Here is a 14,846-nt window from a genome sequence, read left to right as displayed (position 1 = left end):
TAGCATCCAGCTTTATGCCACCAGGAAGCCTGTTTGTGGGCTGTTTCTTTATGGTTTCCACAAAATTATTTGCGCCGGTCACTAAACAGCGGAGACGTTTAGCATCCAAAACGACATTAAAATGGCTGACAGGCTCTCCAAAATTAACCATGTGCATGTTTTCTCTGCAGTTTGTATCATACATGAGCAGGCAATGCAGTTGGCTGACAGGAATGAGGCGATTATAGTGATGGCTATAAAACTTGATAGCTGTTATCAAATGCATCATATGGCTTATGATCCTGAACACCAACTACTTTTTTAAGATTTCCACGCTCGTGCTGGACTGGATTGTTTGCAAAGCACTCTTGCCATCACACTTCACAGATCACGGTTAGCACGAATAAATTGTGAGCCAATCTTGATTTTAATATCAGGCAGTGAAACCCACTTAACAGAGAAAGGAATATGTTAAAAGAATACATTTGCTATTCACTAGGCTGTATTGATAGCAAGGATGCTTAAAGTCAGTTTTTTGCTAAAGGAATTAATAAAGTAAAAAGAGCCATTTCCTCAAATGCTGAAGCAGACTGGTTATCCAAAACTATTAAAGGAATAAATCTAGGGAATGTAATAAATCTGCCACGTCCTAGCTTGGATCAATGACAAATGGAGATTTAAACGCGCGGGTGTGAATTTTACTGATCAATGGAAGTGAGGCACTGACTGACAACACCAGCTATAGCGCCAGGCACAAAGCAGGTTTTTCCCTGCACATTTTTACCAACATCTCCTTGCTAGCACACCGCTTCTCTGGAGTAGCGTGAACACCAGTTATAATGAATATAGTGGATCCTACCCCCTAACGCTTACGTATACCTCCCAAGCCCCCAACACAGCTTTATATCTGTTGAACAACATCCCCAAGTGTTGCATTGGGCAGTAAGGAAACACAGACAATGAAGATCAGAGGAAGCAATAATTGGCATTGAAAATCCCATCCAGTGGTTTACTTAGCTCAAACCAAGAGCTATAGAAAAAGAAAAAAAAGGATGAAAAATAGGGGATCCCAGAAGAGTCACAAAGCTCCCAAAAAAAGGGCCGTTTATGTTTTAGTATAGAGATAATCCAAGAAGCTCTGTATTTTTCCAGCAATTAGATGCTAGAAAGCTCTCACAACAAAGCATTTGGATAGAGGCACTGATGCGAAGGAATCTTCGTTCTGACCTCCAAGAGTTTTCTCATCATTTGTTTGTACATTAGAAATGCAATGTTTGTGCTGAGGGTGGAACGCCAACCGCGTACAGCTCACAAACGCATCACAAATGCAGCATGAAGATTAAACATAAAAGAGGTCTGTGAAAAATAGATGACCATGAGCATCTTGTTACACACTGAAAATCTCAAGTTCAGTGTGAAAAGCCAAAGCAAAATGTGTTGAAGGGGGAAGAAAAAAAAAATCACATGCGTCTGTTGTCTCATTATAAACTTTTCAAGAGTAAAAACTAGGTTTCAGCATGGGCTTGATGATCCTTGGCAAATGCATTTTGCAGTAACTTTAAAAGGTTGGGTTCATTTACAAAGTCTGGCTGCTTCTCACTCATAACCAGCCTCTGAATCCTTCACTTTCTTCTATTTGCTATCTAATCCAGGTGATAAAAGCCTCAGCAGTATTACTCTGGTTTTGTGAATGCTTCTTTACCATCTTCAAACTGCCAGAGTGATGTTACAGGTTTCTCACAGACATTTGTGGCACAATAAAGGTCTACATCAAAGGTAGGCAACCACCAGCATGCGTGCCAGAGCATGTGAAGACATTCTGCTTGGCACAAATGCCTGGGGTCATATAGTGGGGAAGGGGCCAGCGCCAAGCTGCCACAACAAGGATCAGGCCCCTAGTGGCTCCCCCGCCATCTGCCCCTGGCATATCTTCTTGCAAGTTGATGTGGGTGTTTTTGGGACTCTGCCCAAAAATGTTTCCAACCCCTGGTCTACATGGATGCCAAAGCATATATGAAGAAGAGAAAATAAAATGGCAAGTGGAACTAAGCACAGGACAACTCCTTGGCCTAGGATATTTATTTTTACTAGACACTGTGACCAGTTCTGGATGTACTCAGTAGATCTAATGGAAGTTGGCATAAAGGGACACCAAGCTGTGTTTTGCCCTGCTACTGTCAAGTCAGTCCCAAGGCCACTGTGACCATTGGGGCACCTTAGATGCTGTAACACCCTCCTCTGCTCTGATAAGATTAGCCGAGTTACTTTGCATCATTGGTGATTCTTTGGGCAGTGACCTGGTGGCACCCATCTCCTCTCCATGTATGGATGCCCGTGGACTTGCAGGGAGCTTATTCACCCTTTGACAGATCTTGTTTCCAGTCCTGCTGGGTGTCCACAAAGCCTCCGGGAGCATCAGTTTAACCTGCGACAACCCAACCATGGACCAGGCTGTACTGGTCATGGTACCAGAGAGCAGCCCAAGAGAGGCCTGGCCTGATACGAACTACTTATTTACATCACTGCAAATGGCTTAGACCCAGATCCACCAAGCTATTAAGCATTAAAATGATGATTTAAAATTCATCAAACTCATTCAGGCTGGAAGAGGGTCATGGGGCCAATCTCTGGGGTGGATCAGATCCACAGACCAGCCTCCTGTGCTGGGTCCAGTGTGGGTGCTGCACGCAGCCCTCTTTAAAATTAGAGCCTTGTTCTCAAGCTGAACTGCAAAAGGCCCATATTTTCTTGAATCAACTATGCTGGCAGAGCACTCTCCTCTACATCGTTATAATATTGATGTCCAAAACGTTTGGACTTCAAGTCTTTGATGATTCAGATGATAAATAATTGTTTTTAATTAACGGCTGTTGATTTAAAAAGCATCTACAAATTTCACACCAAGGGCAAAAAAAAGGACAACAGCAAAAGAACAAGTCTGGATATCTAGGAGATGCTTAGGAATTCAATTCAACGTGCTTAGCCTCACCCCTTCAAATTAAACTGATCAAAAATGTCTATAAATCATTCATTTGGGCTCATAACGGAGCGGGGGGGTGTTTGTGTATCGATGACGTCACACTGTTCAGCCACGGGGAAACTGCATTTTTTGGCAGTTAGTACTAAGACTTTTAAAGCGTGTCTTTATTCTAAAAGCATCTGTGTTGCAAATGAACTCTCACACTTTTGCAAAAGGAACTTTGTAGATAGGGAGATTTTTTTTTTTTTTTGGATTGGCCAGAGACAAAACCAGACGAATTTATAGAAAAAATTTTCCTGGATCTTTTTCCTTCTCCACCCTGCAAACTGTGTCACAAATCATTTTCTGTGTCCAATCATTTTCTCAACACATCAACAAACATTTTTGGAGCTCTGTAAGCCAGAGAGCGGCTGTCCTCTCTGACCTGCTTTTCATTCTCAGGCTGACACCTCTGCAATTTCTGGCTCCAGTAGAAGTGGAAGTGTTGGTGGGACACTACAGGAAAAGTTGGAGCAGCAGTGCCTCGCACGTGGCTGCATACTGGTTGGCTTGAGCAGGCCTCTGTCCAGATTTGCCAGCTCACAATGTCTGGAGAAGCAGTGTTATAAGTCGCTAGCTAAACTCTACATTTCTTGACACTCCAGTTCCCATACCTAGCACGGTGGCCTCCGACGTCAAAACCTGCTCTTTACATATGGCCGAGCTCAGCTTACCCCATAAATACTCCAAATGGGTTTTGTGATACGAGACATGCTTTGTTACCACTCTGCTCCTGATTTCCCCCACCAATTTACTAGCCATCCGTTCAAAAGGGATGAGCAAACTGTCTGGGAAGCCCTTTCCCACCCAAGACCTTCCTCCCAGCTCCAGGTCCCCAAGTCTCTCCCTACCAGATACCCGAGAACCACAGAAACGAAGGGTGGTAAGTCCCAGCAGGTCATCGAGACCAACTCTCTGTATGCACCAAACTGTTCTCCACAATATTTCCCTAGAGATTTTTCTAGTTTGGAGGGGAAGCCCCGAGCACTTCTCTGGGGAAATTACTGGACAGTGAGATATTCCAGTTTAGGGATTTTACCAGATAGGAAGTCTAAGTTTTCCTTTTGTGAAAGTTCCTCTTTTTAATGCTCCCATTTATATTCCCCTGTGACATTTCCTTCTGTTTGTGGGGTTCGGATGGTTTTCATGTATCCACTCCTCCATTTCTCGAGATTTATCAAGCCAAAGGAAAGAGCCCGTGCACATTTACCTAAGCTATGGGAAGCAAGTTAACCCTACTTCTGTTTCCTTCATAGAGCCTCCAGCATTTCTGCTAGACAAATGTCAGTAAAGAGTCAAAATAGATGGCCCTGAACTGAGACAGACATTCCCTGGCCTGGCCTGTAGATTGTTTTCCTCCTCTCTCTTTTGCCTTTTTTTCCTCTACTATTTAATTTGATCTGGAATAACACTAAACTGAAGATGCTTTTGGAAGTGCTTCAAGGGAAACTACTGAACAGTCTGAGATTCTCTTATGATCAAAACTGCAAACGGAAATGAGAGGTAGACAAGACTTTAAATATGACACAAATCAACCATGCACCAGGCCAAGCGTTGCCAAATCAGTGTGGTATTAAGCCCAATTAAACTGAGCAAGAACAAGGGCAGACGGGGATTAGAACAAACACATTTAACATATTCACAGAGTCAGGTAAGGTCTCCCACCCTCACCAAAGGAAATATATATATATTTGGAGACCAATTTGATACTTTTCAACTCTCCCTACACAAGAAAAATCAGAAACTGATAAATGGGCAAGTTTTCTTCTTGTTAAGGAACGTGAACACTTGTCCATTTTACCTGCTGAAGATAAGAGGGCAGCTGACAAAATCATAACTATTATAGAGTATTCAGGATGGAGAGACGTACTGTACCATGATGACAGGACATCAAGAGGAAGGAATATATCATAGCATAAGGAGATGGGCTTTTAATCCTCTAGTATTACAGTCTTTTCAATGGTGTATACGTTATTTCTGCTTGGATCCATGTTCTTGACAGTGGAAAGAAACTAATTATTATCCAACTGGGGATATGTTTCTGTGTGTTGGGTTTTTGATTTATATTTCATCGCTATCCTACATCAAAACATGTACATACATAAATTAGCTTTAAATATTTAAGGACATTTCCTGATGCTGGAGCCATTTACAAAGACCATGATATTAAATACTGGGATTGAGCAGAAATGATTTACTCACAAAGCATCAACATTTTCATCAACATTTATACCTTGGACAGTATCATGTTGCTTGCATAATTCATAACTTCTCATAACTCTCTTAAGCTGACGCTAAAAATAAAATCTCTGGAAAACAACTATATGTTAAGATATAGTTCTTGTTTTTGGTAGCTGACATGGCTTCTAAACTTAATTAAGCGGCAAAGTAATACAAGAGAGACTAGAAGGAAATAGAAGCGTTATAAATCCTAAGCTAAGTTTCTGCAGGAACATTTGATTTCACAGCAAATGGGAGAAAAGCACATGGTGGCAATTCTCTGTTGCCCCCTTGCTGGTAAGAAAAGCACATTCCTGTCGCAGGACGACAAAGAAAAAGGGCTCAGGCTGCCTGTTGGTGGGCTAGGATTTCACAACTGTGACATCTTTAAAAACAAGGCCACCCCCCAACCCTCAGAAAGTGTCCTGGTACTTTAATACATGGGCTAACGAAGCTCTTTGGAGAGGCCTGCACGAGCCAGAGGGGTTTTGTTTTCCAGACGGCATCCCGTTTACGGCAGCATAATCAGTGTCAAGGGACAGGCAATGGCAATTATGTCCCTTCTTCAGCATCACCATGCCTCTTATCAAAGAGGAGGTGGATGAAATGCAGACAAGCTGCACACGGAAGGACTTCAAAACCTCTTATGGCGAATGATTCAGTGTCTTAGGTTCATGGTATATATCCACAGGGGAGGAGGAAAGAAAAAGAGAAGAGCGTGCATTTGTGAGGAACAAACACAGTGGGAAGAGCAGCTGTGCGTTTAATATTGATGTGTTTACTTTACAATTGTCCAGTATCTATAGAGTGGATTTTAAATCATTTAAATTCTCAGATTGGACAATCACTTTTAATTCTGGTGCCTTTGCAGTCTCCTCTCCCCAAAGCAGAAGGCATAGGTTGGCTTTTTTTGCACTAATCTTGGCACATGCTTTGTAGGGCAGCTAGGTTCTTGACTGAATGCTGAACGAAGCCCAACGCCAATTTATTTCCCACCTTGCCTTTCAGAATTCAAGCATGAGGCAGAAAAAAAACCTGCCTGTCCTACTAGCTCCCCTAACACATAAATGCTTTCGAAGTCCAGCGTGACCTAGTGCAAAATAGCTGCAGGACTGGCAACTCATCATGGAAGGGGTAACTGCTGAGACAGGCATTAACATTTATAAACTCATGCTGGAGGTGTTCTTTGGCCGGACTGTTCCCCGGTGGCAGTAAACCTAGCAGTTTCAGAGAAAGAAGTCAAAATAGTACACCAGCCTAATGAGCTTTCAGTGATATTGATGTCTGCGCTATGTTGAGCAGCGGTATCCAGAGAGGGGGCTTTGATCATTAGCGTTCTGTGCTTTGATTTCTTCTTGTTTTTGTTATATTAGAGGTTAACATCTTGAAGCAATTGCTGGGCAGATAGAACTGCACCGAGATCAAAAACCCAGAGGATCCCAAACTCCTCATTTGCACTCATGTACTCTGCTGAAGTCAATAGTGTTACATGCACATAAAACCAGAATAGAGTTCACAATTAGGCCTAGAGACCGCTACTATAACTGCAGCTGGGCAGGTAACTGTTAAGCAGTCCCACAGAAGTCAGAAGTTTCAGATGTCTCCCCCGCTCCACATCAAGTTGCGCCCGAGGCCTTTAGCAGAAATATCAGAGAGAGAGAGAGATGCAGAAAACCAAGGTTCAGGTCTCTCCTCCGAGTCCAATCGTGGACTTGAACCATCGATTTGCACATGTGGATGCTCTCGTCACGTGGCTGGTATGGGATGTCTCCTTCGGTCCTTCCTGTTGGAGTTGGTCCACTTTGTATAATCAACCAAAAGATTCACAGGACCAGGACTTCAACTGTGGTCTCCCCACATGCCCGACTGCTATCTACCACCGAGCTACTACTGTTTCCTTGACAGAGGATGGTTTCTTTCTGGCCACAAATTCCACGCGTGTGAAAATCAGGGTGCAAGTTTCCATGTAAAACATTGGGTGCAACTAAGGCTCTTCAGCTAAAGGCCGCTTCATCAGGAAGATCCTGACCAGCTCAAATAATAGCCACAAGTCACGTGAACCAACATTTGAGTAGAAATAAAATGAAAAATAGGTGGGTGAAAACTGGTTCAGTTCACATGAAAGTGAGCTTAAATCTTTGTCCCAAAACAAACATGTAAGAAAAAATAGTGAGTTTTTGCCTTTTTTTCCCTCCAAAAGTCAGTTTAATTCTCTTGGGCTCCTGTTCTTCCTGAATCAAGGCAGGCAAGAAGCAAGCAAGCTAATTAACCATTACCATCCCAAAGGAGCAATATCCAGAAGTTTGGACAGTGCAGAGGAGCAACATAGTTTTGCAAGGCTTACCCCCAACTATTATCGTTCAGCAGTTACTCACGTGCCTAATAGGCAATGGTACTTGCTGAACCAGCAGCACACTCCCCTGCCTGCATAGTCTCTTTCCCTCCCTCCCCCAGAGTTTTCCAAAACCCAGACCAAAGTGGTCCATCTTCAAAAAGGGAGTCTCTCGTTCATGTTTTGTGCCCTCAATGCTACTGTGCAGCAGCCTTGCTGATCACAAACACGAATGGGGACAGAAAGGCTTCTAACCAGGTTCGGTAAATTTGCAGCCACCAGAAATTACCAGTGCAAATCTCACCTGCAAACAGGCAGGCTGTCACTCCAGCCGGGCAGCAAATCTAACCTTAATACAATTGAGCTCCATTTGCTCCTAATGAATTACACTGGCACTGAAGCCCGACCAAAGACTTATCTTGGCCAAGGAGACAGATATGTCCATATGGTGTTTGGGGACTTAATCCATTAGCTTCCTCCATCCTCTGATGCCCTTCCCCTCCCAGCTTTTCTAGAGCAATCATTTCTCACAGCCCTGTAAGTCAGAGAGATCACGCAGTCATTAAGCTCCTGATTAGAAGCAGCCCATGTTGGATGCTTCCTTGCAGAAACTTCTGGTCCTAGCCTTAGAAGCGGTCTGCCCTTTGGTAGCTCTCCCAAGTTCAAGGACTCGTATAAACGGGAAGGACTTTCTCATCATGACAGAGATGGGGCTCTTCAGCTTATAACCAAGACAACATAGTAGAAGTGCCATCGAGCTGCGATTCTACCTTCTCTCCCACCGAATGGGGTCTCTCTTCAGCGCAAATGGCACACTGTAGGTCAGGCTGTTTGGGCATCCTCGTACCAAAGCCTCCACTGCTAAAATACTGCTTAGCACTCTCAGAGGAAAGCTACTTCAAAGCATGCCATCTTTCACTCCTCGGGCAGACTGGCAGGGATTGGATGGCAGGGAAGGAGGGAGGCTGCCTTCTTCTGTAGCATGGGGTACAATCCTTACATGCTTGGAAGATCCCTGGAAATTACCCAACTACCTCCCTGCCATTGCAGTCCGGGTTTTGGCAGTGCTCTCATCTCCTCTGCTTTCACATAGGGCAGATTACCAGGTGCTCATGATGTAGTCGTGTATAAGGGCTTCAAGGAGCAATCTAGGCAACTACTTGGGTTAATGATTGCCTGCAAACATAGGGGCCTGGACTCAATGGCCCGGGGTGCCCCTTCTAGTGCTATGTTCCTATCTCCCACCTCGCAAGTCCTTTCTGTATATGCTGCAAATTCCCTGAGTTCTTGTCTAACATGGCAAAGGAGTCTATCCCCCCAAAAGCCCTTCGCGAAGAACAGCTTTACATTCTGCACTGCCTTTCAGGTTCAACCCTGGCCTTAATCAAATTACCCTTTGCTGTCTCAGCTCCCTCCCTGGCCAACTGCAGGTCCACATTACAAAATCATCACAAGGAGCCTGGCAAGTCTAGTCAGGAGAGGCCAAAAAAAGTGAGCACTCTCAGGCCTGAATTAATTGCAGCCCAGAAAAGAGGTGTAAATCTCCAGGTCATGGTTCGCAGGATTGCTAACGTGGTTCATTGCTTAATCTCCTGTCGGAGCTCTTGGCACAGCACCCAGACATCCTTTCACGCCTAGAGAGGGGCCTTTCAGTCCAAACACTACCAGCCACAAAGTGTATCCGTGCAGGAACACAGCGCAGGCAGCAAGCAGATTAAGTGCCTCGAGCAAACACCAAACCCCTCTAGTTTTCAGTCTATGGTACAGTGCTGTATACTGGTTTGTGAAGTCCCGAAAACAATCTGTTAGAAAGCAACGCATGACTGCTCAAGTGCCAAGCAAATCTGATTTTTTTCTGTAGCCTCTTAATTTGTTTAAGCTGTAGAGTTTAATCACAATTTTGTTTCATTTCCTGAAAGCCTAATTTCAAGTCAAAGCTTTTTATTATTATTGTTTTACCACTCAAAGAAACATTCAGGTTTTTTAATATCTTGCCTTCAAAACGCACACAAAAAATGATGCCACCGTGGTATTTTTTTTTTTTTTAAGTAAGCCCAAAGATGACTATTGTCATCATCAACATCGTCTTACAGCGTGACCTAAAGTCTTCAGCTAAGGTTCACTGCTCCCTTCTTCTATGCACTGTCAACACTACACAGCAAGACATCTTCAGAGCAACTTTCCAGGGAAATAATACTTAAAAATAAGAAATCCATGAGGAAAACTGGAGACACAGGGACAGGAAGTGATTTGCCCAAGTCAGTCAGTGATAAAAATATAAAATATAAACTCGGTAAATATTTTTCAGCAAATACTTCACTCACACACACAAAAATCAAAATTGGCCAGCTAATATTGGCTTAAAAACATGATTTTTTCCAGAACCGGACTGACAACCCAGGAGCAGGGGAGACCTGGCAGTGGCTCCCGCGGTTTTGCCCAATATCCCAGCATAGACCATTCACCTGGAAGGCCAATTCCTTGCAGTCCGTGCTCCGGTGACTATACGAAGCAGAACAACTTCGACCGGAAGAACAGAGGGTAACTGGACCCCAGTAGAGCAGGGCACTCTCCCGGGAGACAGGGGATGTCACGCGAGGCAAAGGAGGAAACTGAATCCAAAGTTAAGCTCTTAATTGCTGCTCTTCTGGGTACAAGAGGAAGTGTCCGTGCCTCTTCCTCACCTATTCTATGAATGGTATCCAAGCCTAGCCTGTCATTTCCACTGTTTTGCCCTAGTTAAAAAACACCCAAAACAGAAACGGAGTGCTCTGTACTGGACCGAATATTGTGCTCCATTTGATTCAGAAACAACATGCTTCTCTTTTGCATTTGAGCAAGCTAAAAAAATCATTTTAGATTAAATCAGTTGTGTTTTGTTTGGTTGTTGTTGGGTTGTTTTGGATTTTTTTTGGTGGGGGGCAAGGGGGTTATGGTGTTTTGCAGAAGGGGGTTGCCTGGTTTTCTGGTTTCGAAGTTGATGCAGAAACATCAGTTATTCCTCAGAATGGCTCTGAGGCCCAGAATACCATACCTCTCGGTAGACCAAACTGCCTCCTCTCATCCTAAGTCTAGTTTGGGTCCTTATCTCTACCTAGAAAACATGGACTCCTGCAGCTGCCGCTCATATTTAAATTGGGCAACATGACGCCATGATCTTCACTTCTCTGTCTGAGGACATCGCAGCTTGAGCAACTCCTTCTGCTTTGCTGCGTACTTACACATGTGCAGAAGAAATAATCCCCAGACCATAAAACACTGGGGCAAGTCCCAACAAAATCTGGAAATCTTCAAGAGGAGACTGGATAGGCACCTGGCTGGGGTCTTATGACCCCTGCCACCCTCTGCTCCTTCCTGCCCATGGCAGGGGGTCGGTCGGACTAGATGATCTGTCTAGGTCCCTTCCGACTCACTGATTTTATGATTCTATGAAAAATAGCAGGTATCCAGATTGTACCTTCTTGGCAATGGACTACTTAGGTATAAATACCTAAGAAGAGCTGTCAAGATAATTCAATCAGTGAGTCTAAAAGGTGCATGTCTATCCGGCCTTCTACCTGGCTTCAGACTAACATGGCAAACCACCTTTCTCAGCTCAGTCCAGAAAGTCACTGTGTCAGACAGGCCCATCCCTGTCTCAGACAGCTGGGGTATATAAGTGGGACATGGTTTGCTTGTCCCATAATACTTTGAGATGTCTAAACTTTTCCCATGTCATGTTTGGGTGAAAACCAGGGAGAGGCACCCACCCGCTCCAGTCAAGCCTCAAGAACTCACCCAAGACAGTTCAAGTTTCTGCTCCAACTCAGCTGAGACAGAGACTTGGTCTCCGCCGCCCGAGTACCCCGACTCCCAGGCTGTTCCAGCCAGGAACAGAGAGGTGGTTAGCCACGTTAGTCTGAAGTCAGGCAGAAGGCAGGGTAGATATGCACCATATAGAGTAGTGAAATATATATGTGTGTATATATATGTATATTATTGAGTCAGTTCACACCTAACTGTTGAGTTAGCGCATACCAGCGACAAGCTGCATCGCTACCTGCTTTTTGTCCAACCAGGAATTCCATCCCAACCCAGCCAACTTTTCCCAATAAAAAGACTTAATTCAAAAAGTTTTGCTTTTGAACAACTGACTTTTTTTTTTGGGTGGGACAAAGTTTAGTCAAAAAACTCTCAGCCAGTTCAAGTGATTAACCCCTCATAGTGAAGCTGCAGATGAATACCGGTTAATTGTGCATTAAACCAGTGAAAGTTCAGGAGACTTGTGTTCAAATACGGCATTTGGTTGTAAAGTCTTTTCCCTCTTGGCTTATTTAAGGGGAAAAGAGAGCAACTTGCAGAAGGTGAGGCTGCAACAAATATCATATATATAGACCCCTTTCCTTTCTCCATTTTATATGCTCTAAGATAAAATGTTTCCCTTACAATATGCACTGCCACATGGACATTTCTCTCATCAGCTCAGCTTAAATACAGTAAAATTACACGATACCAACAAGGTCGAGTGAGCTGGAAAACACCTATTTGGCTGAAGTAAAATGACAGTGGAGCCTTCAGCAAACAGAAGGTAGCAAACCAGACGCACACGGCACGCCATGCATGTTTTGCTGGCTTTGAGAGCCTTTCCTTGGGACAGACGACAGTAATGCTGAATAATTTAAGTTATGGGAGAAACGGCAGTGTTATGAAAGGTCAATATTTCAGGTGCCCCCTGCGATGACTCTGCCTTGTACAGATACAAGGGATTGGTTAAACTCTAATCTTAGAAAACCACCCATCCCAATTTCAAGGAGAAAGAAGAGGAAGAAAAAGAAGCTTCAGTGACATGCAGAGCTGAAGCTAGAGATCAGCAGCACTCGTTCTGGACTCTCCGGCCATCACCTTTGCTCCCAGGTTAGGGTCAGGCCTGCAGTCTTGTGGGTGAAGAGATGGCTATAGTTAGTAACTGTGGAGATTGACAGTCTGCACCACCAGGTCATCATTACATGGGTTTCAGAGGGCTTGGAAACTATATCCAACTCCTTTCAAGTTGGGAGTTAAAGTCATGCTGCTTGTTTGCTTCTCTGGACTGCTGCCTAAACACACCTGTTTTCCAAAATCATCTTTAAACAAAATCGATACCTAAAATTCAGGGAAATAAAGGGTTATAAACAGTTTGCTTTGCACTGGCATCAAAGTGTACGCCGTCATAAACATTCACTATTCCTATTCTGGGCAACGTTTGTCTTTACGACCTGCAGGAAAACCACAGCTACACAAAAGAGCAAAACTGTAAACATCCAAGTTAGCTCCCTCCAGCCCGGCTCCTTTTGTGGGACTGATTAAACAAACTGTGAGAAAAAAAACCACACCATCTGATCCTCTCGGCCCCTGCAGGAAGCACCAGTTCATTTACACGAGGTGCCTTCCTCCCCAAACAACCAGAAAAGCAGAGAGCTGGAGACAGTGCTGATACTGAAATTCGGTTGTCCCAAATACCTTACCTTGATGCACAAGTCAGATTTTTGGCACCAACATCTCAAAGCAACTCGGCCGTTCCATCTTGAGCGCTGGAGCCAAAATCAACTGGTTTAAATGGCATGCAGCTTTGTACTGGTTTGGTTTCCCACTTTGTGCACACTCTGAACCGACAAGAAGCCCACACAGAGAAAAAGAGGTGCAAGCACTCTCGCTCGTCGAAAGTTTCTCAGGAGGCAGGAGGGGGGAAAGAAAATCCCAGCCGCAACGGCAAGTCTGGATCCGAAACAACAAGAAGGAAAAAAGAAAAAAAAAGGGAAAGCTTGCTCCCCCTTGTCCGCACTCCTAGCTTAAGGTGCCTCTCCAGGCAAAATTCAGAGACTCCCAACTCGTCGGCGCAGATGGCATTCACACATTAGTCTCCAGGAGCAGGACGCCCTGGGCCAATAAGAGGGCAGCACTCAAAAGCCAAGCGCTTCCCAGACTCTGTTACAGTTTCAATAGCTCCAGCACAAGATGAATGACTGCAGAAAATGAATAAGCAGGCAAAGTAGAAACACGCCTCCCTCCCTCTCTCCCAGTCAGAGAGGCACAGGCGGCCAGTTCAACAATGCCGGGTGTGTTAGATGCTGGCTTCAGGATGACAAATGCACCTGTTTATTTTCTGAAACCCCAATCAGCCATCACATTTTCCCTGTCTCTCTCTGCAGTGTTCTCAAGTTAATCTTGAGCTAGAAAAGCCCCAGTAAGTGCTTAATCTTTGCATTTTGCTCCAGCAACTGCATTAAAGAACTATTTATAAAAGTCTTGTAAGTCACACACTCAAGTTCAAGTGGCAAGAAAGGCTGCTTAATATCCCAATCCTGAAGATAAGCACATGCGCGTTGCACCAGGCACATGAGTGCTTCCGAGGAAGTCGATGAGATTCCTTCTTGTGCTTAAAGTTAAACCCACGGATAAATGTTTACAGGGCTGAAGCCTAACTTTGCATCCATTGTTGCAAACAGCACAAAAGAAGAGCAGCTTCATTCGCAAGATAATCTCTTGTGAGTAGATTAACAGTTTCTGCGATCTCATCTCAGTTTTACTGTGGGTATTACAAAATTCGACAAGAGCAAACAAAACCAGAAAGCAAGCAGTGTTCCCGCTACCAACCTCCACTTGAAGAAACTCTGCTATCAGCAGCAGGACAAACAGAGCCTAGGAAGATATCCCCGACCACAGAGTTTAGCTTGCAAACCACAGCCGACCGTCCCACCCATGATCACTTTGGAATACAGCTGTGAAATTAGATGCCGGGTCTGTGCTGACAGCTGCAGCTGAATAGTAAAGGAGGACCTGCTAAACAAAGCAAAGTTACTCATGGAAACAGCTCCCACTGTAAAGGCAGGGTTCCCCCTTTGCAGACAACGCTGCCCTTGCCAAACATTACTGAAATTCTCCAGATTCTTAGGACAGAAGAGGTTACAAGGAGATAACACGGTGTTTCATGTCGCTCTGCCAGATCTCATTACAGTCTGCGGGGCCATGCTTTTACTGCTGCCACTTGGATTTTAACTCTGGGTTAGCTGAAACGGTGCTGCAGAGAGATGAGCGGAACTGGTTAAAGCAGGAAAGCTGTTTGGGGTGGGAAACATTTTCCTAGATCTCCCTGGACATTTTCAGATCTTTGGCCACGGCTGTAAATTGATCCTGTGCATTCCTGTCTGACACGTGAACTGTATGCAAACCTTTAGAGATACATTCTCTGCCATAAGTAATGCTGTGAGAGCATTTCGGCAAAATACAGCACCAGTTCCATGGCTAATAAAATATCATGAGCTCGTTTTATGATGATTG

At 44.3% G+C, this 14,846-nt stretch overlaps 1 protein-coding gene across 1 annotated transcript in view; it reads right to left on the bottom strand.

The window, feature by feature from the left end:
• DAB2IP (DAB2 interacting protein) overlaps positions 1-13,475 on the bottom strand; it is a 247,409-nt gene extending 233,934 nt beyond the window's left edge. The window contains exon 1 of the mRNA XM_019540978.1: positions 13,034-13,475. The gene's annotated coding sequence lies outside the window, so the exon portion shown is untranslated. The remainder of the gene's footprint in view (positions 1-13,033) is intronic.
• Positions 13,476-14,846: the final 1,371 nt, after the last annotated feature.

Source organism: Crocodylus porosus, unplaced genomic scaffold (genome assembly GCF_001723895.1).
Source record: "Crocodylus porosus isolate Cpor-Errol unplaced genomic scaffold, CroPor_comp1, whole genome shotgun sequence".
Taxonomy (NCBI): domain Eukaryota; kingdom Metazoa; phylum Chordata; order Crocodylia; family Crocodylidae; genus Crocodylus; species Crocodylus porosus.
This window is presented reverse-complemented; position numbering and strand designations above follow the sequence as displayed.